This window comes from Silene latifolia, chromosome 11 (assembly GCF_048544455.1).
Source record: "Silene latifolia isolate original U9 population chromosome 11, ASM4854445v1, whole genome shotgun sequence".
Taxonomy (NCBI): domain Eukaryota; kingdom Viridiplantae; phylum Streptophyta; class Magnoliopsida; order Caryophyllales; family Caryophyllaceae; genus Silene; species Silene latifolia.
In genome coordinates, this window is record NC_133536.1 from 116,186,737 (window position 1) to 116,213,091 (window position 26,355).

Below are 26,355 nucleotides of genomic sequence, written 5' to 3' on the forward strand. Positions count from 1 at the left end.
TGGTCGACTCATCTCTTCCTCATAAGCGGCTTGAAAAAATAAATAATAAGGAAGATATGATATATATTAAAAAAAAAACTAAATGTAATAAATATTACCGTTTTTTCTAAGAAAAAAGAAACACTAAATCGATTAGAAAAACTTATGTCTGTCTCAGTAGCTCGGACTAAGCAACTCACCATTCTTGTTTTCTTTGTCTTCTCAAACAACTTGCAGGGTGTGGCCGACTCACCCCGAGGCCTCTCCACCCGAACCTAATGCTAGGTCGAGTGCCGCCACTAGGGAAGCATATGAGGCTTACCACAAAGATTCCTCCGCAATGAAAAATGTGTTGATTTTTGCGATGGAGGCGGATCTCCAAAGGAGAGTCTTTAAAATGGGCACCGCTAATGAAATCTATTCCAAACTTGTGACAATGTTTTCACCAACTCCGAGGATCGTCCAATATGAGGCGGCCTCGGCATTCTTTGATCTCGATTTCAAGAAGGGCCAAAAGGTTAGCCCTCACGTGCTCAAATTGTTGGAGCTAGTCGAGACTTTGAAGATTCAAAAAGTTGAAATACCTAAATAGCTCATTGCAGATAGGATTCTACACTCCTTATCCAAAGTCAAAGCGTATATTCAATTCCGGGTGAATTTTAACATGCAAGACAAGGACGTGTCTCTTGAAGAGTTGCACAAGTTACTTGTGCAAGCCAAAAGAGACATGGGGTTAAATGTTAACCCACCTAAGGATGTGCTTAACATAAGCACCATGAGCAAAGGGAAGTTCAAAAAGAATGGGAAAAAGGGTAAGAGGCAAGCTCCCATGTCCACCAAGGCTAAGACTTTTGAAGCTAGCACTTCCAAGACCAAGAAAGGTCCTCTTGATAAATGCCATTATTGTAATGGTGTTGGACATTGGAAAAGGAATTGTTCCAAGTACCTTGGTGACATTAAAGCTGGAAATATCACTCCAGTAGGTAAATGACTATCCTTTCTTTTATGTTTCTAATTCAACTATGGTATTTTGATACAAAGTTGAGATAATGTATGCCCTTTTTATCGTAAATAGGGCCTCCTCCAAGCAAAGACAAGGGAAAGGAAAAGCAAGTTTGAGAAATCATCAAGGAGCTAGGAGTAGCTTCCAATGAAACTTGGCTTTTTATTATTGTCTTATTTTAAGTTATGTTTCGGATTTTTAGAACTATTTTGATTTCCGTGTTCGACATAGAAATAGTTGATCCTTTCTAAAACAATGGTTGTATTTTGGATTATGGTGGCTTGGTTTTCAACCCAAGTCACTCCTTTTATCGTATTTATTTGTTCTAAAAATTCGTCTTTATATGCTTGCACATAGAAACATATGAGCATCTACTTAATGTGATCTAATAGGCAACTATATTGATGGGATTCATTATATGTCCACAAGCTTAAGGCTTGTGTATGATCAATTATAAAGTGATGTTGAGTTGATGAACTCTCCTAAAGGAATGTCAATTATCAAGTACACTTATCAAATCTAAAACTATTAGTCAATCTATGAGATAGTCCTCCTTATACTTCAAAATCATTATTTGTGTTTGATAAGCTATCTTTGAATATCTAGTGTACTTATTCGAAAGATAGAGTGGGAGAAAAATGAAGACACAAAGAATACAAAGAATGATTTGTATGCTTGAGTAAATGAGATCTACGGAAGAAAGAATGATTTGTATACCTAAATAGATAGTATACACGAATAGATGAGATCTATGGTCTCGAATAGATGAGATCTACATGACAAAAGAGACCAAATGAAGTAATTAAAAGAATATGTTCTTAAGATTACTACACGAGGAGACCAAAAGAAAGTTTTGGAAGGAAATGACTAAAGTAAAGTCTTAAGAAGAGTTTTGGCTAGTTTATGAACAACATTCGACCAAGAGTTTCAATATTGATATTTACTTAAGAGCCTAAATGAAACAAAGTTGCATCCTTGAAAATAAATGAGATTTATGACTAAAAGTTGCAAAGAAAGATATGCCGATATCTACAAGAGCTAAGTTAATTGTTAACCATGCTAGTGTCATTACTTAACCTCATTATGAAAAAGAAAAGGGTATTTTGAGAAAGACGTGTATTAAATGAAATTCACATTTAAATAATGACATTGCTACGCATCATTATAAAATGAATGAGTTAGAGATTAAAAATATCTTTCCATAAGTTTAAGATTGAAACCTTTTCTAAATAAGTATTTTGAAAAGATATGTTGGGAACATATTTGGTTTTATCTTAATAACTTGGCAAAGCAAAATGTATTTCAATTCTTGAAATGTTTCGATTGATTAGTCAATTGCGAAACATGTGAATTGAGTGGGAGTTTGGAATTATCATGTGAAGACATGGAATTTAGTGGGAGCAATCATCTTGTAAAATTTATAACTCATTACTTATTGAGCATGACGAGCTAGTACTATCTTTCGCAAAGAAGTATTTGAGTTTTCAATTTTGGATGAAAATGGACTATGATGAATCCAATAACATCATGGGATGTTGGATAGGTATTGAGATATACACATCAAATCAACGAGAAACGTAGGTTATTCATATCGATGAAAATGGAATTACCATAAGCAGTCATGGTCATTCATTGAACCTAAGAATGGTTGATCACATGATTATGAATTACTAATGTTTCCGCCATTAGAATAATCATGAACATGTCCAATAATGAATCATATGCTTAAGAGCATGATGACTCATTGTTAAGCCATAGAAGAATCGTCATGAATTCTCGAGGAGAACTAATGAGCTATTCTAGTGTTTAACAGAATACTCTGTTATGTGACAAGAATTTGCACATATTGAAGTTCGAAAACGTGTAAGGATTTATGAAAATCCTAAGCTATTCAAACTAAAAGGAGCAATAAGAAGTTGGAAAGATACTTAGTTGTAGTAAGAAGTTACTCAAAACTAGTATTTTCTAAAACACTAGGACTTATGAGAAGTGCTAGACTAATCATCTTGACAATTATTACAAGACCCTACAAAATGTATACCTAGTGCATTGTGAGTTGGTAGAACACTTGACCAGTGCAAGTTATATTATCCACCACAATTCGTTTGTTATGTGATAAACAACAAGAAAGTTCTTTCAAGATAAAGAACCTAAACCTAGGTTGGGAACCTAGATGTGTACTTGGTAAGGTTCATGCTATGATAGATAACATGAATATAAAGGAAGTGCAGTACAAGAAGTATGAACACATGGACACATGGTATGTTAAACTTCTATTGCAATCGACTAGTATTTACACACTTACGATATACATCACAAGGTTGTAATATGGTATTGACTACCCGGATGTGATGTCGACATTCGTCGTTTGAGTTATCATTAACTCACCTTATACTTTGTTACATCCAAACGGGTTGTAGAGACAATTGAACTCCGTGAAAGTGAACACGGATTAGCATTGTATTCGCCCATAGTCACTTAAATGAGGTGACGTCACGAAGTGACTAGAGTGTGATGCGATTGATGGCAAGTTCAAGTGCCATGGAGTCATACGAGATGACTAGTCGATCACATAGGCAGACTGTTAGGAACACTTTGTCGGGCCTTATGACCGCTTATAGAGTTCTAGCAAATTTATATAGCCTGGTCGTGGCGAGAGCTACTATAGTATTCTAATGAGTCGATTCTTTTGACTAAAGACTGTTCGCCTAAGGTGGCACAGTTTCAGATTAACTTTGATTTATGTTACTACGACCTTCGTAAATGGGGTCAAATGGGCATATTTTGGGTTATGATGGCTGTGGCTAGTCGAAGGGAATAAGTGCGATAGGAATTGTCCACCCCTTGTCAGGGTTATAACAATATCTCAGGGCCACTCGAGGAGTAATGAACTAGAAATGCGTGGCCACGCTCGGAAGGTATCTATGGTAGATAAATTCCGGTCAATTTGTTATTCTCTAGATCGAGGAAACCACTCTCGATATGATCACTTGCAAGTACGACCTGAAAGACACCTTGCATTGAGTGGGAGATAGTAATAGGACAAGAGAATTGGTGACGCACACTTGTCGAGGACAAGTGGGAGAATGTTGGAATATGTGTTCTCCGACAATAATGCGATCACAACTGTCGATCATGATGATCACATGTTTAAATCTCATATTAAGAATACATGAGGGAAGTAATATTTTACAGTCAACTGGTCCACACATATCGTTAATGATTGGCTGACTAGAGTTTGACATTACTGTCGTGCGACGGTGGTGATCAGTTGATCCCCTTAGGTCATACCTAAAGGGTAACACTCTTTATTGAATATTTAATTGATCGTATGACGATACGAGTTAATTAAATTACTTAAAAATTGACAGACGATTTTGGAAGTAATATTTACGTGTCTCATTGCAATTTGATTAAATAAGATACGGTCTAAGTGATCGAATTGTTTTATTGCTTAGATGACATTATTGTTTACGGAAACAATTGAAACGGAATGAATAAATTATTATAAATACAGAATGTTGTAGTTTATAATTCGGAAACACTTTTTGGTACAAGTAATTATGAATTACTATGTTAATTTTTATAAGTGACATATTTTATTAATATGTTGATTTTTAATTGTTAAAAATACATTTTATATGTAAGATGTCATGGAACATGTTACATGTGACAAATTGACAAAAAAATTGTAAAATGGACTTTCCATTTTACAATATATGTACCGAAATAATGGAGTGGGTTGGGGTTTTTTATTATGTTTTATAATGTATAAGGAGCATAATGATTAAACCCAAATTCTAGCTATGCACACCTAGTTGCTTTTGTGAAGAGCATCTTGGTCATGCATTGGCCATTGCCCCTTCCCCATACCCGGTTTCCCAACCTAGCAAGCAAAGGGTTTTTACCCTTTATAATCTCTATAATGCACATAATATCACTAATAGTGTTGTGCATTATTATTATTCATTCATCATATAACTTATAGAAGTTTAGAAAGAGAAATAAATACTCCAAAATTCATCCTCTCTTAGCCGAAATTTTGAAGAGGACAAAACCATATTTTGGGTCAATTTTTAGTAAGATTAATATTCTTCTAGTTCGAATAATATTAGTTTTTAAGAGGTTATCTTAGGTATTCATCTTTGGGAGAGATTCTATCCTTGAATCCTTGTTCTTCCATTTGTAAGGAAAGCTCAAGAACAAGTGAGAAGGAGAACTCACTTATGCCCTAAATCCGAAATACCCATAGTAAGAAAGACGATTTCTTTTCATTCTTATGTATGTTTGCATGCATAAGATCTAGATTTAATTTTATGACTAAATTAAATGTAACATATATGAATATGTTGAATAATGAGATTAATAATTTCTAACAATGGTATCACAAGTTCACTTTCATTATGAAATGATTGAATCTTTACATTATAGTTGGAGGTAGTTTCTGTTATAAAATTTGTCTGGCATTTAAATTTTCCACTAATATAAAACATGGTTAAAGCAATCCTCTACTTTTCATATGAGATATGGTTAGGCATGGTACCTGAATTGTAGCTTGTTTCGATAGTAAACATTTGCTCTCTCTTCCTACATGATCACGAGAACAAAGGGTTTGTGGCTCGAGAACAAAGGGTTTCTTCCTACAGAGTGGGAGAAAATGTTCAAGAGCCATAAACTGAGAATAAGACGTAGGAAGATGTTCCTTCTTGGTCAAAATGAGTAATTTTTGATTCGAAACCTAAGTGGACCAGAGTAATGTTATTTTTGAAAGTAACAAACCCGTAACTTATTAAGATGCTTTATCTAGTTTCAACTCCGCAAAAGTCCGAACTGAACATAAACATTAAGATGTTTCCATTACTTGGTTGATTGGTGGTATGAGGTTTACACCAATTGCAACGCTTCGTTAATTCGGATTTCATAATATTATTTGACTGTTGGATTTTAAAATCATCTTGCATGAGTTTTGTAAATCGCAACTATCCTAAGGTAGGATACGAACTTAAGTGAAATATTAAGTAGAAGTCAAGGAGTTGAATAGTATGTTTCAATTATGTAATAAACCTTTCTCGATTTGTCGAGTAATTTTGTTTATACATGATGTTTAGTGGGAGTACGGTGGTATTATTAGTCTTATATGTGAATGACATATTGATCACTATGAGTGATGAAAGAATTAGGAGAAGAATATTACATCTCTAAGATATCCAGTACGATGGATATTAGCATAAAGTTAATATTCTTATGTTAATAAGAATCTTGACAAGTTCAACAGTATTGAACATGAAGAAATTGAATCCATTTGCTTCCGCTGCGGGATTAATTCATTACGCTAAGATGTATCACCATTCTTAAACCGCGTATACTTGGAGTATGACGAGATGTTACAAATCAAATCTTTGAGAGAAGTCTCTATATAGCCACATAGTTCATTAGTTAGTACTCAGGAAGTACTAAAGATATGAAGCTAAGCATTTAGAAATGAGATGGATTTATGTGCAAGGAGTTACACAAAAACCATATTCTAAACAGATAAGGATGTTTACAAAACCATCTTGGCTATATTATTTAAGGAGGATATCTGCTAGAAACGTCCTAGGCAGTTGAACAATGAGATATACACAACGGAAATTGAGTACACTTTCAATAATTAGATATGCAAGAAGGAAGGGATGATATTAGGATTCGGTTTTGTGAATTGGAGGAACTGTGGTAGTTCGTTCCAATAACCGAAGGTCCTATCCCTACTCATTGTGAGGACAGTGGCAGCTATTCTAAGGCACGAGAGCCTATGTCTAGATTGGATCTAGGCACATACTCAAAAGTTTAATAATGAAGATTATACATAACAAAGGGAAAAAGTATATAGTAAGGTTAGGAAAGTGCAAAGTGTTGCTAAGACTTACTGACCAAAGTCTTATCATAGGCTTAGCATGATAAGTCATGCCATTCAACTGAATTGAGATTATCAAACTATATACAAGATTAAAAATGAATTATAGATTATGTAGAAATTGATATTTTATCAATTTTACATATGTGATAATACATTCATCGTTTGAGTTTTATACAAAACTCTTTTCTTTAATACTTTGTTTTTCCAAATAGGTTGTCGAGACAATGTTGAACCCTATTTAAGTGAACTGGATTAAAATAGTATTGGCCCCTAGTTGCTTATATGAGGTGACGTCTCCAAGTGACTAGAGTGTGATGCGATTGATGGAAAGTTCAAGTTCCATAGAGTCATAAGAGATGACTAGTCAGTCATATAGGGAGACTGTATGGGACACTCTGTTACGCAGTGACCGCTTATAGAGTTCTAGTAATTTTTATAAAGCCTGGTCGTGGCGAGAGCTACTATCGTATTCTTATGAGTCGATTCTTTGAATAGAGACTGTTCGCCTAAGTTGGCACAGTTTCTAATTGGCTTTGATTTATGCTCTACGAGTGTCGTAACTGTGGTCAAATGGGCATCTTTTGGGTCAAGATGAGTTGTGGCTATTTAAAGGGAATAGAGTGATAGGAATTTTCCACCCCTTATCAGGGTTATCTATGAATCTCAGGGCCACTCGAGGAGCAGTGAACTGAAAATGAGTGGCCACGCTTGGAAGGTATATACAGTAGATAATTCCGGTCAGACAGTTACTCTCCAGATCGAGGAAACCACTCTAGATATGATCAAATGCAAGTACGACCTACAAGACACCTTGCATTGAGTGAGAGATAATGTAATAGGACAAGGGAATTTGTGACGCACACTTGTCTCAGACAAGTGGGAGATTATTGGAGTAAGTGTCCTCAACAATAGTGCGATCACATTAATAAATCAATTTTATCAATGAGTGAGCATTATATATCTTATTGTAATTTGATTAAATAAGATTCAATTTAGTAGTTAATATTATATAATACTAAAATTGATTACTGTTTATGAAACATTTGAGATAAGAGTAATTAGTTAATCATAATTGTAAAATGTTGTAGATTATATTAACTAGACTTAATGTGACTCATTTTATATACATGTAATTGTGAATTACTTGTTAATTTGTTTAATATAATTTATTTAATATATAATGATATTTATTTAGTTAAATATGCATTTATATTACCAATGACATGTTACATGTCACATGTCACAACATATTACAAAAGACAAATTACAAAGATAAAATAGAGGTCCTTTTTATGTATGAGAAACCGGTTTTATGGGTAGTTTAGGGTGGTAAATAATTGTTGTTTTTAATGGTAAAAACATCATGATGACTAATACTATAATAGTAATATAACTAATATTAGAATTAATATTTAAGGTTAACTAATTTTATTACCTAGTTAGTAATATAATTAGTGTTATGGGAATGTCTTGGGTGCATCACTAAGGAGGCATTCTACACTTGAATGCTTGAAGGTTCTTGGAGGATCATCCAAAAATGGCATTAGCTCAAGATCTAGATTTGGGAGGAGTCCAAATCTAGTGCCCTAAATCCGTCACAATTGTATGTAAGAAAATTATTTTCTCCTTATTTTTGATTAAAAACATCTTGCATGCAACTAGATCCACATGACATAAATTATGAGTAATTTATATAATGAATTAGATGAGTCTAATAGGGGTATATGAACCAAAGAGTATTTATAGAAGAATGGGTGGTTGTGTGCGTTTTGAGCGACGTGGCCGCATGGGCTACTCGAAGAGGCGCGAGTCAATTCGCGGGTCTTCGAGATGTCTTGTCACTATCACGTAATTTTAATCATGATTTGTTCTATCCTATGTTTTGGATGACATGATTTGTACTTGACCATGAAGCATTCCGGGAATACTTAACATGGAAGTTTTGAAAAGATTTGTTTTTTGTGTTTGTAATACCCCGTATTTTGATAATAAATTATATGAATAATTTATGTAATTTAATAATTAATTAAAGGCATTTCTAATAATAATTACAAGTAAGACTTTAATTAAATAATAAATTCAGTATCCAAGTCCGGAATTGGGCTTAACTAATAATTGAGCGTTAGGCCGTGTGCCATTGTTATTTGGACCGAAACCTATTTATCTAGTATGAGTGTGATCGGGATTTGTATCGGGAATTAATAATAATAATAATAATAATAATAATAATAATAATAATAATAATAATAATAATAATAATAATAATAATAATATGGAAATAATAATATGTAAAGGTAATAATAGTTATATCAATAATAATAATAAAGTTGTGGCAATTATAAATTAGTAAAGATAGTATATGGAAATCTTACTTATGGTAAGACTAGTATAATAATAATAATAATAATAATAATAATAATAATAATAATAATAATAATAATAATAATAATAATAATAATAATAATAATAATAATAATAATAATAATAATAATAATAATAATAATAATAATAATAATAATAATAATAATAATAATAATAATAATAATAATAATAATAATAATAATAATAATAATAATAATAATAATAATAATAATAATAATAATAATAATAATAATAATAATAATAATAATAATAATAATAATAATAATAATGATGATGATGATGATAGTACGATCGAGACTAATAAAGAATTAAAAAAAAACCCTAATGATAGGCGATTCTAAGACGACACAAAAGACGACTTTCTGCCATTGTTAGGGATTGAGATCTCTTCATTATGGCTCGCAACTCTGCAACTAAATCTAGGAAAAAGCAATCTGCTAGTTCCAAACGTCCAAGTTCTAAAAAGAAAGCAAGTAATAGCCGTAATAGAGGAGGAAAACAGGGGCCTGCTGAGGATGAAGTGTTACGTACTAAGCCCATGCATGAAGTTACTAGGGTTCCTGGCCTATCTTTTGAAGATGCTGAGGAGCCAACAGAGAATGTTCAATGGATAACAACTCGTGGTAAGAAGCCTATTGATAATACTTTGAATGTTCAGAGTATAGTAGAGAACTCTGAGAAGATAGATGTACCCCTGGATGATAACATATTGCAATTTACTCCTGAGGATGTACAGGAGGAGGTTGATTATTGGAATCAGGCAGTTGTATGTTTTGTTCTAGGTGCAAACCCACCATGGGAGGTCTTGGAGGGATTTGTTCATAGAATTTGGAGTAAGTATGGGATTGACAAGATTTCATTTTTGCCTAATGGAATTTTTTTAGTAAGATTTAACTCAATGCAACAGAAAGATGAAGTGCTTAAAGCAGGGTATCACATGTTTGATAATAAACCATTAGTGGTTAAACCCTGGCAAAGTGAAGTAGATCTTCTCAAGGAGGAGATAAAGGTGGTACCTGCTTGGATACGACTATATGGCCTCCCTCTCAAATTTTGGGGGAAGTGTCTTCCTAAAATAGCTGCTTTGGTAGGGCCTTTTGTAAGGACTGATCAAGCAACTGAAGCAAAAACCAGATTGGGATATGCACGAATGATGGTGGAGTTAATAGTGGGAAATAAGTTTCCAACTAGTGTGCAGTTTAAAGATGAGAATGGAAGTCTATTGAAGATTAAAGTGGAGTATGATTGGAAGCCTAGTATATGTCTGAAGTGCAAAGGCATGGGGCATGAAACAAATGAATGCAGGAAGACTCAATCAAAGAAACCAATACAGCCTGTGGTTAGAAAGGAATGGAGACCTGTGCCAAAGGTTGCATCAAAACTTTCAGAGACTGAATTCCCTGTTCTGGCAAGTCCAATTACTCTAGGGCGCACTGTACAGCAGCCTGTGGAGCAAGGTGATAGTGAATCTGAAGATGAAACTATAGATTTGGATGCAATTGAACAGCAACAGAGTAATATCAAGCAAACTGGTGACCCTCCAAATCCACCTGTGCCTCATGAATAACATTGGATTTTGGAATGTGCGGGGTTTTAATAATGTAAATAAACAGAAAGTAGTTTAAAAATTCATGAATAATCAGAAGGTAGGTCTCTTTGGCCTGCTTGAGACTAAAATAAATGGTGGCAATGTGACTAATATAGCTCTTCACCTATTTGATGGTTGGTGTGTTACCACTAATACTCATACTCATAAGGGTGGAAGGGTTTGGCTGTTATGGCAACCACAATTATTTGATGTTCATGTTCTGAAGTATAATCCTCAATTTATTCATGCTCAGATTACTGTTAAAGTTAGTGGGAATAACTTTCTTTTAACTTTGATTTATGCTTTTAATGAGGGGAAGGATAGACTTGACTTGTGGAGGTGTTTGAATAAGTTTGCCATTACTTGTACTGGACCATGGGCACTAGCTGGAGATTTTAACACTGTACTGAATCCTGAAGAAAGACTAGGAAGGCAGACTAGAGATGAGGATATGGATGCTTTTGTTGACTACATGAATGCTTGTGGGATGATTGATATACAGGCGACAGGGGCTTTCTATACTTGGATGAATAAGCAAGATGTTGAGCATAGAAAATACAGTAGACTGGATAGATTTCTAGTAAACAATGAGTGGCTAAGTGTGTATCCAGAAATGGTGGGTCATTTCCACCCTGAAGGACTCCTTGATCACAATCCCTGTGTTGTCTCTAATAAACAGTTGGCTGTCATTAAGTCTAGGAGCTTCAAATATTTTAATATGTGGGGGAGTGCAGCTGGGTTCATTCCCAGGATCAAGGAAGTATGGGATAGTACTGTGAATGGCACAAGAATGTTTTGCATTGTTAAGAAACTGAAAGCCTTAAAGAATGTGTTAAAAGATCTGAACAAGGAATGCTATTCTGATATTGAAGTCAAGACTGAGGAGGCAGAACTGACTTTAGCTGAGATTCAAAGTTATATTATGGGTGACCCTATGAATCCTTCTCTTATCACCAGGGAGAGGGAAGCTATGGAGAATCTTAGAGTTTTGACCAAGGCCAAATATAGTTTTCTGCAGCAGAAAGCCAAGATCAAATGGACTGATGATGGGGATATTAATTCTGCTTACTTTCATGCCAAAGATAAAGAAAAGATGCATCGAAATACTATTATTCAGATTGAAGACCAGCAAGGGAATGTATGTACGATAATCGAGTATTCAGGATGCATTCTTAGAGTATTATAATGGACTCCTTGGTAGTAGAAAGGTAACTGAGCATGTGAGACCTGCAGTCCTTGAATTTGGGAAATTTTGCACAGAGGAACACATTTCTATTCTGAATAAGCCAGTGCTTTATGAGGAGGTCAAACAGGTGGTTTTTTCCATTCCTATTGATAAAGCCCCTGGTCCAGATGGGTATTCAAGTGGATTTTTTAGGGACTCATGGGATTTGATTGGAAGTGATGTGGTTGATGTTGTTCAAGATTTGTTTAATACAGGTCAACTATTAACTCAACTGAATGCAACAAACATTAGCCTGATTCCTAAGTGTGAGAGACCTACCTCGTTAAACGATTGGACCCATTGCTTGCCGCAATGTACTTTACAAGGTTATCTCTAAAATTCTTTGCAATAGGCTTGCCCTGGTATTGCCTGATCTGATACATGAAAGTCAAGGAGCATTTGTACAAGGTAGGTCCATTATTGAGAATGTTCTGATATGCCAGGATATAGTACATCAATACTCTAGGAAAAATGTATCTCCCAGATGCTTATTCAAAGTTGATTTGCAGAAAGCCTATGATACTGTAGAATGGGACTTTGTGGCACAATTGTTGGTTGGACTGAAGTTTCCTAACAAATTTATTGATCTCCTGATGACTTGCATAACAACTACTTCCTACACCTTAGTCTTGAATGGAAGCAACTTTGGGTACTTCAAGGGTAAGAGGGGACTCAGGCAGGGTGATCCAGTCTCTCCTCTTATTTTTACTATTTGTATGGATTATTTGACAAGGCTCATTGCCTATGCCACAGCCAGATGGCCATTTCATTATCACCCACAGTGAAAAGGAATTAAGTTAACTCACCTCATGTTTGCAGATGATCTCCTGATGTTTTGCAAAGGAGATGCCCCATCTATTCTCCTCCTTGTTAAAGCTTTCACCTCCTTTTTCTAATGCATCAGGTTTGCAGATGAACAATGCAAAGTCAGAAATATTTTTTAATGGTATGAATGTGGACTTGCAGACTGATATCCTATCAGTCACTGGATTTCAGGAAGAAAAGATGCCATTTAGATATTTAGGGATTCCAATTCAGCCAGGGAAAGTATCAAAGAAAGAGTGCAGCAGTCTTGTGGAGAAAATTGTGACAAGGATCAGAAGTATTGGTGCAAAAAAGCTATCTTATGCTGGTAGGGTTGTTCTCATAAATTCAGTGCTTAATACTTTGTACAATTACTGGGCAGCAATGTTTGTCATTCCTAAAGCTGCTATTAAGAGAGTTAAGGCTATATGTAGGAACTTCCTATGGGATAGCTCCTCTGAATATCATAGAGTTCCTTTAGTAGGTTGGGACAGAGTTACCATGTCAAAAGCTGCAGGGGGACTAGGGATTAAAAAAGCCAGCACTTGGAACATTGCTTCAGTTGGAAAATTGGTGAACTGGATATATGTGAAGGCTGACAGGCTTTGGATTAAGTGGACAGATAGTGTTTATCTCAAAGGAATGAACTGGAATGACTATACACCTGCAAATGACTCGACTTGGACCTGGAAGACTATTTGTAATGTGAAGGAGCAGCTTAAGCATGGATTCATTGATAATTGTTGGGCTCCTCATCAAAAAGGTTATACAATTAGCCATGGATATGAATGGCTTATGGGAACAACTACTACTCAGCATTGGACAAAAATAGTTTGGAATGAATGGAATGTGCCCAAACATTTCTTCAATTCCTCGTTGATATGCAGGGTGGACTGAATACTAAAGCCAAACTCTTTTCGTATGGGTGCTGTCAGGATGACCTGTGTGTCCTATGTGAAGAACAGGCTGAAACTAATGAGCATCTGTTTGCTGAATGTAAATTCAGTTGTCAAGTTCAGAAATATGTTGAAGACTCGGATTGAACGCCCTTTCCCCACCGATAGTGAGTGTGAATGTTTCGATAGCAAAGATGAAATGGAAGGCTCTAGCCTTGGTGCTATCGTGCTACTGTGTACACGATTTGGCATCAACGCAATCTTGCTCGAACTCGATTCGGTGTTATCGAGGCATGTGCTAGTGGCGAACGGATGAAGATGGTGGTCCAACAACAAATTCGCAAATTTACTGATCGTAGAGGAGGACAAAATGAGTTGAATGCAAGGACTTGGATTGGTTTCTGTTAATAGAAATGCTTTGTTTCTATTTGTAGAAAGCTTTTTGGTCCTTTTGTAATTGGATATGTTTTTTTGAAATATATATATATATATATATATATATATATACTCACATTTCACCTAAAAAAAATAATAATGATAATAATAATAATAATAATAATAATAATAATAATAATAATAATAATAATAATAATAATAATAATAATAATAATAATAATAATAATAATAATAATAATAATAATAATAATAATAATAATAATAATAATAATAATAATTGGCAATTCCTATAATAATTAGAATAAGGTAATTGTAGTAGTTTCCTAATTGGCCTCACATACTCTCTAATCTTAGACTATAAATACCATGATAGCTGAAAAATAATTCATAAAAGAAGAAGGAAGAGATCTAAGATAAAGAAGAATATAATTAGGGAAGAAAAAAACAAATGAATTAATTTTATTATCGTCTCAAGGTAATACTTTATGACCGTCTCCTGTATACACTTCGCTTCGTTATAACTTGTTATTTAGGCCACCATAGGACTTGTTTTGACCGTGAATATGACTGTGGACCACCAAAGGGTAGCCGGACCACCGTTTTATCAACAATGACCGTCGGGGCAGGGGTGTTTTTATGGGTTTCGTGTAGGTGGTTGAAGGCGTTTGTACCGTAGGTTATATGTGTTTTTGACCTTTGTTGCGTGTGACCCAGACCTGACCGAGACTAGGGTTGAGACCAGGGGTGCGAGTCGACCGTTGTGGTGGGGTCGTTGAGGCTGTCGAAGGTGGTTTGTGGCGGCTAGGGCTTGAAACACATGAAATAGGACTGGGGACTTCGACCCTATATCGAACCCTAAACTGGACGTGGCTTTATCTGGGTATGGTGGGAATTGGACCAGTTGTTTGGGTTGACCAGGGTGCAGGTGTCAGGGAGGGTGAAAGTGGTGGTTTGTGGTGGTGGTGGTCGGTTTAGCGTAAAACAGGGGAGGCGACGTGGTTGGTGTTGCTGCCAGTGTAGGGAGGTTTCTGTGGTGGTATTGTAGGGTTGAAGGGATTTAGGGACCACCCTGGAACCACCTTGTTCCAGTGGTGGTGGTAGGGTGGTGAGTGTTTTAGCTATGTTGTTTTGTGTCGGGTTTTCGGGGGCTTTATAGGGCGTGTAAATTGGAGGTTGTAGGGGGTGTTTTAGCAGGTGCTAGATGGTTGACGGGAGTGGCTGTGGTACGAGCTAGGCTGTGGTAGGTTTGGGCGGTGGTGTCGGTGGCTAGGAGTGTCATGGGACGCGGGTTTTGGTGAGGTAAGGGACACGGTAAAACCGTAGTTGTGGGGATGTGGGGTTGTGTTGTTACGGGATTGTGTATATGAGTGTGGACGTGGGATTGTCTTCACGGGATTGGGTGTGGGTGTGAATGGGTTTGTTTAAATAATCATTAAGTCGGGTTTACGTAATCGTTACACGGGAATATAAAAAATTAAGTTAAATTGTAATCAATTAAAATAATATAATGATTTAAATAATAAATAATTAATTTGGATAAATAATAAGTAAAGAATAATATTTATGATAGGTCGATTTATGAAAAATTTATAATCGGGTTCTGGTTGCTTTAATTATTTGGACCGCTTGAGCTGGTTAATTGGAATCGCTTGTCAGGTAAGGATAACTCCTACTCAACTCTTATTCGATAATGTTTGGTATAATGGATTGTTTATATTAAAGTGAAGTGATCATATGTGAATTGTGTTGGTTGATATTATCGTAACTGTTCGAAGGGAGAATTATATTGAATATGTTGATTGATATTATCGTGATTGTTGGAAGGGTGAATTATATTGATTTTTGTTGGTTAATATTCATAATAATGATGAGGTGATTGGCATTGTTATCGTTGATTGTGAATGTGATTATTATGAAAAGTTGTGCGACAGTCAGTTGCACGTTGTTGAGGGAGTTTGTACACTGAGGTGATGGTAATATGTACGTTGTGAGGGAGGGGTACTATTACATGTTGGCGGTACGTTGTTAAGGGAGGGATACCAAAGTAATGTGCGCACGTTGTTAAGGGAGGTGTGCTAAGTCATGGAAAGGATCACGTTGTCAGGGAGTTGTGCTATGAGAATGGAAAGTGTATTGTTATCGTATGTTCTGGTTGTTAGTGTTTATTCCTACTCAACCTCACAGTTGACTGTGTATTCGTGAACACCTGTGATGAAACATAATGGGGAGCAGATTTGACAGATACTAAAGGTTAGCTAACTTGGGAGCTTATGGGAATGCATGAGGAATTGGCCAGTTTACCTTGAAGTCCTTGAGTGCGGCTTGAGCATCCACAAGATAGCTCCTAAAACTGTCCTCGATGTGGAGCAACCGGCGGATGAAGCTGTTGTTGTTCTCGGTCATAGTAAGAGTTTTAAGGATGTAATCGTTCATTTTGTTGATGAACTTTAGAGTTGTTTGAAAGATTAATTAGGGGTAATTGGAGATTGTTTTAGCAGTTAGGGTTTGAAGATAGTGAGATAATGGAATGGTGGTTGAGATCATGTATGTATTTATACTAAGTAATGTGTCCTTTGAGTTGTTTTTTAATTAATATAATATATGCATGTTTAGGAAGTTGTGCCATAATGATCATATCTCCCTGCTTCAAATCTTATGTAAACCCTTCTCATTCCATATATTGTCCATTCATATGCAGGGATGACAGTAATAATGCATGCATCGGAATTATAACGGGCCCCGTAATTATGCATGCATCTAGTAATATTTAATTTAATTTTTTTTTTATTTTGTAAAAACAAACAACAACGGTTATGTAGAAACAACCCGTTGTCTTTAGTTATAACAACGGTTCTTTGTAAAGTAACCGTTGTTATAACTTTCCCACCAAAATTGAGTCACACTTTCCACAACGGGTTTTTATACTTAAAACCGTTGTTAATAGTTTTAACAATGGGTTGCTTAAGAAAACAAACCGTTGTTAAAACCTTTTACAACGGACGCTTTAACAACGTCCGCTATTTTATATAACAATGGTTTTTAACCGTTGTTATAGCCTGTATCTGTAGTAGTGTAAGATCGAGTCTAGTTCTTGCTTGGGGACAAGCAAGGGTTTGGTTTGGGGAAGTTTGATGCGTGTCCTAAACATGATGTTTTACACCTTATTTCACACGCATTTCAGAGCTCAATTATGTAGTTTATGCTACTATTTTCCCTATTTCCGTCTACTTTCGTGTTTTTGTATAATATTGCAGAAATGTGAAGAATCCAGCGGAAATCGAGCTGAATCCGTCCCTAAGTACTTAACATTGCATTTGACATGAAGTAAAGACTCGGGAAGCGAACTTGGTGCACAATTCAAGGCCTGAAAGATATATTTGCGAGAGTTTCAGAAGCGGATTACCAGCTACAGTGGTCTATAGACTGACCTACGTGGTCTATAGACTGTCAGAATGCTGAACAGAAGTCTGCAGGAAAGAGGGGCAGTCGATCGACTGGTCCCGGTGGTCAATCGACCACCCCACGATCTGACGCGAAAATTAAAAGAAGAGTTCAAGCCCATTTGTAATTAGGTTATAGGAATAAGTTACGTAAGACTTTCTATATAACGTAACCTGAGGTTTCAGAAGAGGATATAGAGAATTAATTAGGGTTCAATACAGAGAAGCTGAACTTTGGATTATTTCATTAGTTTAGATTAGTTTCATCAATAAAGTTTACTTTTCGCATTGGATTTTGGTCTTTCCTCTTGACTTCTTCTTTACGGTATTCCTTTGTTCATTTGTTCAGTTTCGTTGCCTTAATTCTTCCGTAGTTTAAATTGATAGTTTAGATTTCCCAAAGCCGAATTCTCATTTCATGTTAGTTATTTATTTAGTAAATTCTATTATGAATTCAATTGCTTTATTTGTTAATTTTACTGTTGTTATCATTCACATGAGTAGCTAAGTACCTTTGCTAAGATGTAGGGGAGCTATAGCGCAGATGGCGTAGAATAGGTGACCCCGAATTAGGGCATGGTCGACCGACTGGCTTAACTGGTCGATCGACTATGCCGTGTGATCGGTCGACTGAAGTAGTTGGTCGATCGACCAGACCCGTGTCTGATTAGCATCGTTTGATTCGTTAAGTTCAATATCTAACAATGAGAGCGATAGGAGACTTGTTAGATGCTTAATTTTGACCAACCCGTAGATCGAGAAATAGAGGAGGGCATTAATTAATGAATTAAGACGACTAAATTGCTAAGATCGAAAGATAAGTAATTTAGGCTTTAGGAATCACTTTTCAGGGTGAGAGCTAGTATTAGTGAGACTTAGGGACTTGTAGCATAGGCCGAAAGGAGCTACTAGTTAACTTGGGCTGAGAGGACATGTTTTACCCATCCTACACGACTGTATGTCGGACTTACCTAGGATTATATGCCATCGCAGCTATAGTGAACCGACCGTCTTAGCTCCTTTTTATCATTTGCTTACACTTATTTCTATTGTTTGCTTATCTAATTTTTGCATTTAGACTTAGATTTACTTCAATCTAAAACCCCCCAGAAATTCTATAGACTGAAATAAAACAACTTAACTCCCTAACTCCCTGCGGATCGACCCTTACTACCGCTTGCTAGTTGTAGTTTGGAAAATTATAAATATTATTTTTGATACTCACATCACCAGGTATCACGTTCCAATCTCTTCATTTTAATCTAAAGAAGAACCCACAATAATTTAAACATTTTTTTAAAAATAACAATAATATTACATACAAAATTTTCACATTATACAATAAACATATGAAAACAATATATAAATATTGTCAACAAGTAATCCATCTTCGAATAGGGTCCTTATCACTCCAACCTAAACCCGTCAATGTAGGTTTCAAGTCACTAGCAAACACACTTGTAATTTATTAATGAGGAAAAAATTCGGCAGCAATTCCCTTCAGTTCTCCAAATACACATCAATGTAGTTTAAATAATTACTCCACATATACATGTATTCGGAGAACATTAAAGGGATCGCCACCAAACTCATTCCTCATTAATAATTCACAAGTACGTGTTTACTACCTAAATGACTTGAAATGTACAAAGACAGTCCCAAAATGGGGACTATTCAAGAATTACTCCTAATGAGTAATTCTTGAACGGGTACTAAGTCAACATCAAATCAAACTAACAATAATTTAAAGTTTAAGATAAACAACACTTGGTACTAAATTAATTAAGTCAATCAATAGCACAATATCAACAACATAATAAAGGTTTTTATCCTAGTGCCCGTAGCATAATTTGAACTCAAATTAGTAAATTTAAAAGGTAACTAGTAAGAGGAGGTTACCTAATCAAGTAAAAGCAGAAATGAAAAGAAAAAGAGAAGCAACAGCTACGGCGGACGGTGGTGCTCAGTAGCACGGTGACAACCCTGGAAGGAGAAAAGAAAAACAAAAAAAACAGGATTATTCAACCTCAATTCATCAATAACATGCATTATCAAACTAAATTTATCAAAATCAAGTCCTAAAGAAGGTTCCACTTAGCTAATAGCTAATTTCTCTTAATCCAAAAGACGGTTCCACTTAGCTAATTCCATTAATGCAAAAGGCGGTTCCACTTAGCTTAATATTAATAATAATAAGACGGTTTCACTTAACTTAGTAATAATAATAAAATTAAGACGGTTCCCCTTAGCTTAATACTAATAATAATAAGACGGTTTAACTTAGCTACCCAATGCCAAACACCACCCACGACCCACCACTTCCACGACCCACCCACGGCCGACCCACCGCCACCTACGGCCGACCAAACCCCCACCCATAACCCTAAACCTAAACACAAACCCCCTTAATCATTCCCTTTTAATTCAAACACAAATTAAACTAAAATCTAACTACAAATTAATCTAACCTAATAACTACAAATGAATCTAACAAAATAACCACAAATTAATCCAACTAACTACAAATTAATCTAACAAATTAAACCAATTAAACTGAAATTAAATAAAAAAAACTAACCTAATTAAATAGGAGTGGTGGAGGCGGTGAGGACGGTGGCCACGGCTAGAATAGGTGGTGGTGTCGTCGTTCTTGTCGATCGCCTTTCCTTTTTTTTTTATTCGAAAGAGAAAATCAGGAGAGAGGGAAAGAATACTGCGGGATTTCTATAAAGCAATTTAGCGACCGACTTCGGTCGCTAAATCTGAAAGTCGGTCGCTAACTAAGATTCCTTTTTTAAAAGAAGCAGTCGCCAAATTAGCGACTGATTTCAGTCGCTAATTCTAATATCAGTCGCCAATTTGGCGACTATCAAAATCGATCGCTAAAAATATGTTGCCTGTTTTAGTTTTTCTTGTAGTGGTGGGCTCTACCTATTATGTAAATTTTAGCCCAAACAAATATATTGCCTTTGCTCCCCAGCAACGGCGCCAAAAACATGATGGTCAAAGTTTTAACCTTGCAAGTCGACGTATCGTTGCACAATAAAGGGTCAAACACAAGGAGCAAATGAGACTACCAATTGTTACGTTCAATCGTTTAGCTAAGTAAATTCTAAGATTAAGAAGCAAGTATTGAATACGGTTTTAATCAATTTAAGAAAGGCCTAGGGTGCGATTAAGTCACTAACAATTCATAATCAACACGTTAATTCCGTCAATTATCGTCTAGGGGTAGCTTAGTGTGGGAAAACGCCTCTAACTCGGTTAATAATTTCCTCCTGGACTCATATTAAGACACTAGGATTCCCCACTTACCTCCCTCCCGGGTTCTTGATTCGGACCTCTCTTATGCAAGTTTCTAGGACTCGACACTAATGGAAAAAACCCCCTAATCGTCGTTGTAGAGGGCCTTTTGCGTCGGTTTTTGACTGACGTATATCGAGGGGTCGTATTTGATATGCGTCAGTTGTAAAACCGACGCAAAAAATTCAACATTTGCGTCAGTTGTGTCTTAAAAACCGACGCAAAAATTCTCCATTTGCGTAAATAGAACTGACGCAATAAATATGTAGAACCGACGCAAATAGTTATTATTTGCGTTAGTTCTTTAGAGAACTGATGCATTATGTTTATTTTTTTTGCGTCATTTGTCATAAGAACTGATGCATTTGATATTTTGTTTTAGTGAAAATTCATTTCCCTCCTTTGCATCATTTCATTCAAGAATTGACGCAATTTATTAATGTATTTTTTATATATATAAATTTGCTACTGAAATTTAGGCGCCAACTCCCCATAAAACTGACAATCCGAATACTAAAACATAAAAACCCGCAACAAAAAATCAAACCAGCCACTAATACATCACATGCATGTAAAACAACATTACATTTCATTCAACCAAACAATGTTCTGAATACGATCCAATGTTTAGTTACTAAGCTAATCTATACTAAATGTTCTGTAAACATCTAGTAAACTTTACAAAAAACTATATATCAATCCAAACTCGCTGCCACAAACCTAACATAACTGAACGTCTGAACCGAACATACTCAAGTAGTCAATAGTCCTCGATCGGAATAGTAGAAGAATATATAGATCACCTGCAATCTCCAAGAGAAGAGACTAATATATCATATCAAAAAAATTCAGACTAACAAATTACATTATTAAATAAGTGAATAATCAAATTATTGGGAACCTTATAATAGTGAAATATAATGTGAGAAACAAAAAGTATTATTTAACCATGAAATATAAAAAAATGAAGACAAAGAGCACACACGAGACTTAAAAGTGACAAAGACTCTCGTATTCAATTTGGCAGCCATTTTTTGCAGCCAGGTTTATATAAGGTTCACCAGCCGCTCCGAATTCCTTAACTCCTACCCATATTCATTGTCAATGTACAAAACATATTATCCAAGTGAGAACTCATTCCCACAAAACCAAGTGAGAATTTTCTTCACAATGCATCCTAAAACCTATAGATGACTACTTGTTGAATTCATGAAGCAACTTGACCTTTAACTTGAAAATTTATATCGGAGAGTCAAAAAGCAAGGCCTGAAAGGGAACTCCCCTCAAGGCCCTAGAAATGTATATAAAATGGCAAGTAAAATAGAGATAATAAGGGATAACTCTTGATTCTTCGCCAAGGACATTGCACATATGGTCGAGTGCTTCCTGTTCCTTACGATTCTTCTCCTCCTTAGAAATACCATCCCAAGGTGTAATGTCACCAACTATTGCTGAAAGAATTTCAGAAGAGGCGATCAAAAGCAAGTTAAACTAATTAAATGGAAAAGAGAAATAAGTCGAAAATATATTGAAGATACAAGTAGAAGAATAGTTGAACTACACAATCTAATGCAAGAAATTGAATTCATTAGAAATCTTTGACGTATCTCACTACAAATCTTTCATTAACCCCTGAGCAAAATTAAGCAAAATCGTCTTTTAGGATCCATTTTCTTTATCAAAGTGACATTAGATGCCCTGTTGCATCCAAACCAACATGTTAAAGGCGCTCAAAAAACAATTTTACTTCCCCACAAGTAACTAACTCTTTAGGATGCTTCCAAGTAGGCAACTGCTTTAAGATATTCAACAATTTCTAACCAACTTTCTCAAATCACATTCTGATAAACACAATTTCTCCACGTCATCCCATTCTAAATAAACATATATACAATAGTTTGATTAAACCACTGCATGATCTCATAAGTATTAAACTACTTCGAGATTAAACCTTATGAGGAATAACTTAGCATCTGGATGAACCATTCAACTATAGCCGCTATCCTATTTGCGTGATTAGTCCTGAACATTAACAATTATACCTGAGCTCAACATCCGGCCTAATGGTACTCAACAAAACTATCAAGACGTAACCAACGGTCGAAGGGAAACTTCACATTACTTTTAAACTGTATATCCCACAAACATTAATGATACTACACCTTACTTTTTTTTATTATAATCGGCTCACATGAACTCCATCTTCCAATACCTCAATGTTACACAAAGTTGACACCCACGAACCAGAACATTTTCATTCCAGAAAAAATCTAGTCATGTTACTTAACAAGCACAAATACACAATATACATACTCCGTCTGTCCTAACTATTTGTTTAGTTTTGATTAAATTACATTTCATAAAGAAAAATAATGTAAACAAATGATAGAGGCAAAGCAAGTACTTACTAAGCTACTATTCTACTAACAAAACTATAAGCAAGCTAAAGAACTGAAATCCCACGAATTAAACAACAATTACAGTTGAAAAACAAACATTACCTAGCATCTGGATCACCTGCAGAGATCACGTTGATCATCAGCATTGCTTGCCTACCTCATGAAAACATTCAGACTGGGGTCGATAGGTCATAGTTCGAAATCCCTATCCTCCAGCATATTATAATAGCCTCGTGCCTCCTATAACACCAACAATAATAAAAAGAAAAAAAAGAATTTATCAAGTATTCACGGTTAAGAATAGACAAAGGATTACCAAGTTCATTCGCACATATAGAATCAGGTTGGACCTAAACATGTATACTTCAAAGCAAACTAACACTGGAACACGAAAAGAATGATAAAACATAGCAACACATGATGTCCCAATCCTCGAATACACTGTCCGATTATAAAATACAGAAGCAGCGCCAAGAGAACCATTGTGACTTCATGCATAACATAAGAAACGGCGTTAATGTGAGTGTATGTACATATCATACCTTTGCTGACCGGTCTACGCAGCAATCCTTGACAAAGAAATTGGAAATTCATAAAAGTTAGGGTTTCGTTTTCCCCAAATACTCAACAATTTCATCAAATCAAAATCAATTAAGCACAAGATAACATTAGTTCAACAATAAATTATATTTAGAATGAAATTGACAAGGAAATTGGAAAAAAAAAGTAAAGAAGACAAAAACCCTTTGAAAATCGCGAGCCTGGGAGGTAGAAAGAGTGAACATGGGAGATTAGTGTAGTCAACGCTCGTGCAGTTGGCGAGTTTGCGACTGAGATCTTTAACGAGTACGCTGGTGGCATTGATCGAGAAGTAGCAATAATCTCAACTACCCATCATCAAAAATCACAAATCCAAAAAAAATTAACAATAACAAACATATACACCATTATACACAAATTTACAAAGCTATGTTCACCCAAAATGCAAAAACCCTATAAAAATCGAAAAAAAATCCAAACCTTTTCAAGTTCATCTTGGATTTCCTGAAGTTTCTCAATAAAGAGAACAAGGCCACCATCGATCTCGGTGGTTTATTCATCCTTGGCTTTCAATTTCTTGTCTTTGATTGGGTTCGACAACCATTGTTGAAGATTTGGGGATTTTTGTTTTTCTCTCTCCTCCGAAATACTCTATAATTGGATAGTTGTTTGGGGATGAAAATTGAAAGGTTTTAGCGAGAGTGAATGAATATCAATGTTTAATCGTAATTTTTTTTTAATTATACATCATTTGCGTCAGTTTTAGATATAACCGATACAAAAAAACAAAAATTAAATAAGTCGGTTTAGTGACATAACTAATGTATTTAATTAAATACATCGGTTTTGCTGAGAACTGACGCATTATATACATCAGTTTTTTTCCAAGAACCGACGCATTAAGCTTCCCTATAGGGCGAAAATGGATTCCCGCCAAAAGTGAGTACTTTTTGCGTCGTGTTTTCTAAAACCGACGCAATTCAACTGACGCAATAGGTGTTTTTTCTACTAGTGCGAAAACGCGTGCGATAAATTCCTGTGTTTTCTAACCCTTTTCCTAAAGGTGAAAGTCAACCCGATTCCCCAAAGGCACCCTCTCAAGGTTCTCCCTTCCGGGTTCAACCTTGATTGGCAAGTAATGTAAAAAGCAAGTCAACTAGGCACCTAACTAATTCCCATTGGTTGACAAGGGTACCCAACCAACCAAACTCTCAATTAAAACATAAACAATCAAATTCCAATGGAAACCCCACTAATTTCCCCCTTGACAACAAATTTAGGTGGAATTAAGCATGTGATTTACTCATGTCGGACCTAAACACACCTTAGTGAGGAGACTACTCACTATTCATGTTTGTTGTGGCAAGACAATTAATAAAGGTAGATGGTCTAACAATAAACATGGTAATTATTTGATTTCGACAATTAAACATGCAATTAACTATAGGAAATAAGGAGATCTATTAATTAAACTAAGAGTAGGATGAATTAATACAAAAAGGAACAAACTTTCTCAAAACTAATCAAAGATGCAAACTTTGTATGGAAGAACCTCAACTAAAAACATGAACAAACAAACAAGAGAGAGATTTTGACTAATCTAGCAACAAACAATTAATCCTAACAACTACTTGCAAATGAGATCCAGAGGAAAGCAAATGAAAACAATTGATGAGTAAAGAAGAAAATGGAAAGGAAAGAAGTAATACCAAACAATGAGAAGTAGGAATAACAATGAAGAACAAAGGAAGAACAATAATTATATTCTTGATTGATGAAGAATGATTCACAAGTTACAAAGGAATGTATGTTTTTCCTCTCTTAACCATGCAAATCTTCTTCAGTAGTTAGGATTGGATCCCTAATTTTCTTGAAAGTTAGTTATATATATGAAGTACAAAAGATAGGAGGAAATACAAGAGAAGACAAAAATTGTTACCGAGGGAGTGAATTGTACACGGCTGGGTCAAATTACACCCGGTTGGATGAAACGCAAAAATCTGGCCTAAAAAAGTCAAAAACACAAAACGGGTGAGATATACCCAGCCGGGTATAATTGTGCCCGATCGGGTATAGTTTTGTCCGGTCGGGTATTGTTTACTCCCTCGGCTACAATTTCTCCTTGTTGCTTCCTTTCTTTAAGCTAATTTCACTCCAACTCCGTCCCGCTAGAATTCCCGAGCAAGGTACCTACAAGAAGGTCAACAAAAGAAAGTAACATAGCTTGAAAACACCATTTGTGCAAGGCATGGTGAGAGAGACACAGATTAAGATAAAACGAACTGAAGTGACATACTAAGGTAGGTAAGGGGCGACAAAAAGGGGTCCTAAGTATCGAATTATGAGGGGAAAATGGTGTTATCCATGGACCCTAAAGATGAATTCGGTATGTCCCGTTCTGGGTAGTAAAATATTTGAAGACTCCTTGTCTTGGTCAAGGTGAAACTAGATTGGATATTTGGAATGTGGAGCTCGGAAATAAGAGGCGTTGATGAACAAATCTC

General features: G+C 35.6%; 1 long non-coding RNA gene across 1 annotated transcript; it reads right to left on the reverse strand.

Moving 5' to 3' along the window:
• Nucleotides 1–21,979: 21,979 nt before the first annotated feature.
• LOC141615044 (uncharacterized) lies at nt 21,980–24,551 on the reverse strand. Its single transcript, XR_012529573.1, has 3 exons — nt 24,332–24,551; nt 23,414–24,198; nt 21,980–22,363 (listed from the first exon to the last, which is right to left on the reverse strand). It is a non-coding gene; the product is annotated as an uncharacterized LOC141615044 (long non-coding RNA).
• Nucleotides 24,552–26,355: the final 1,804 nt, after the last annotated feature.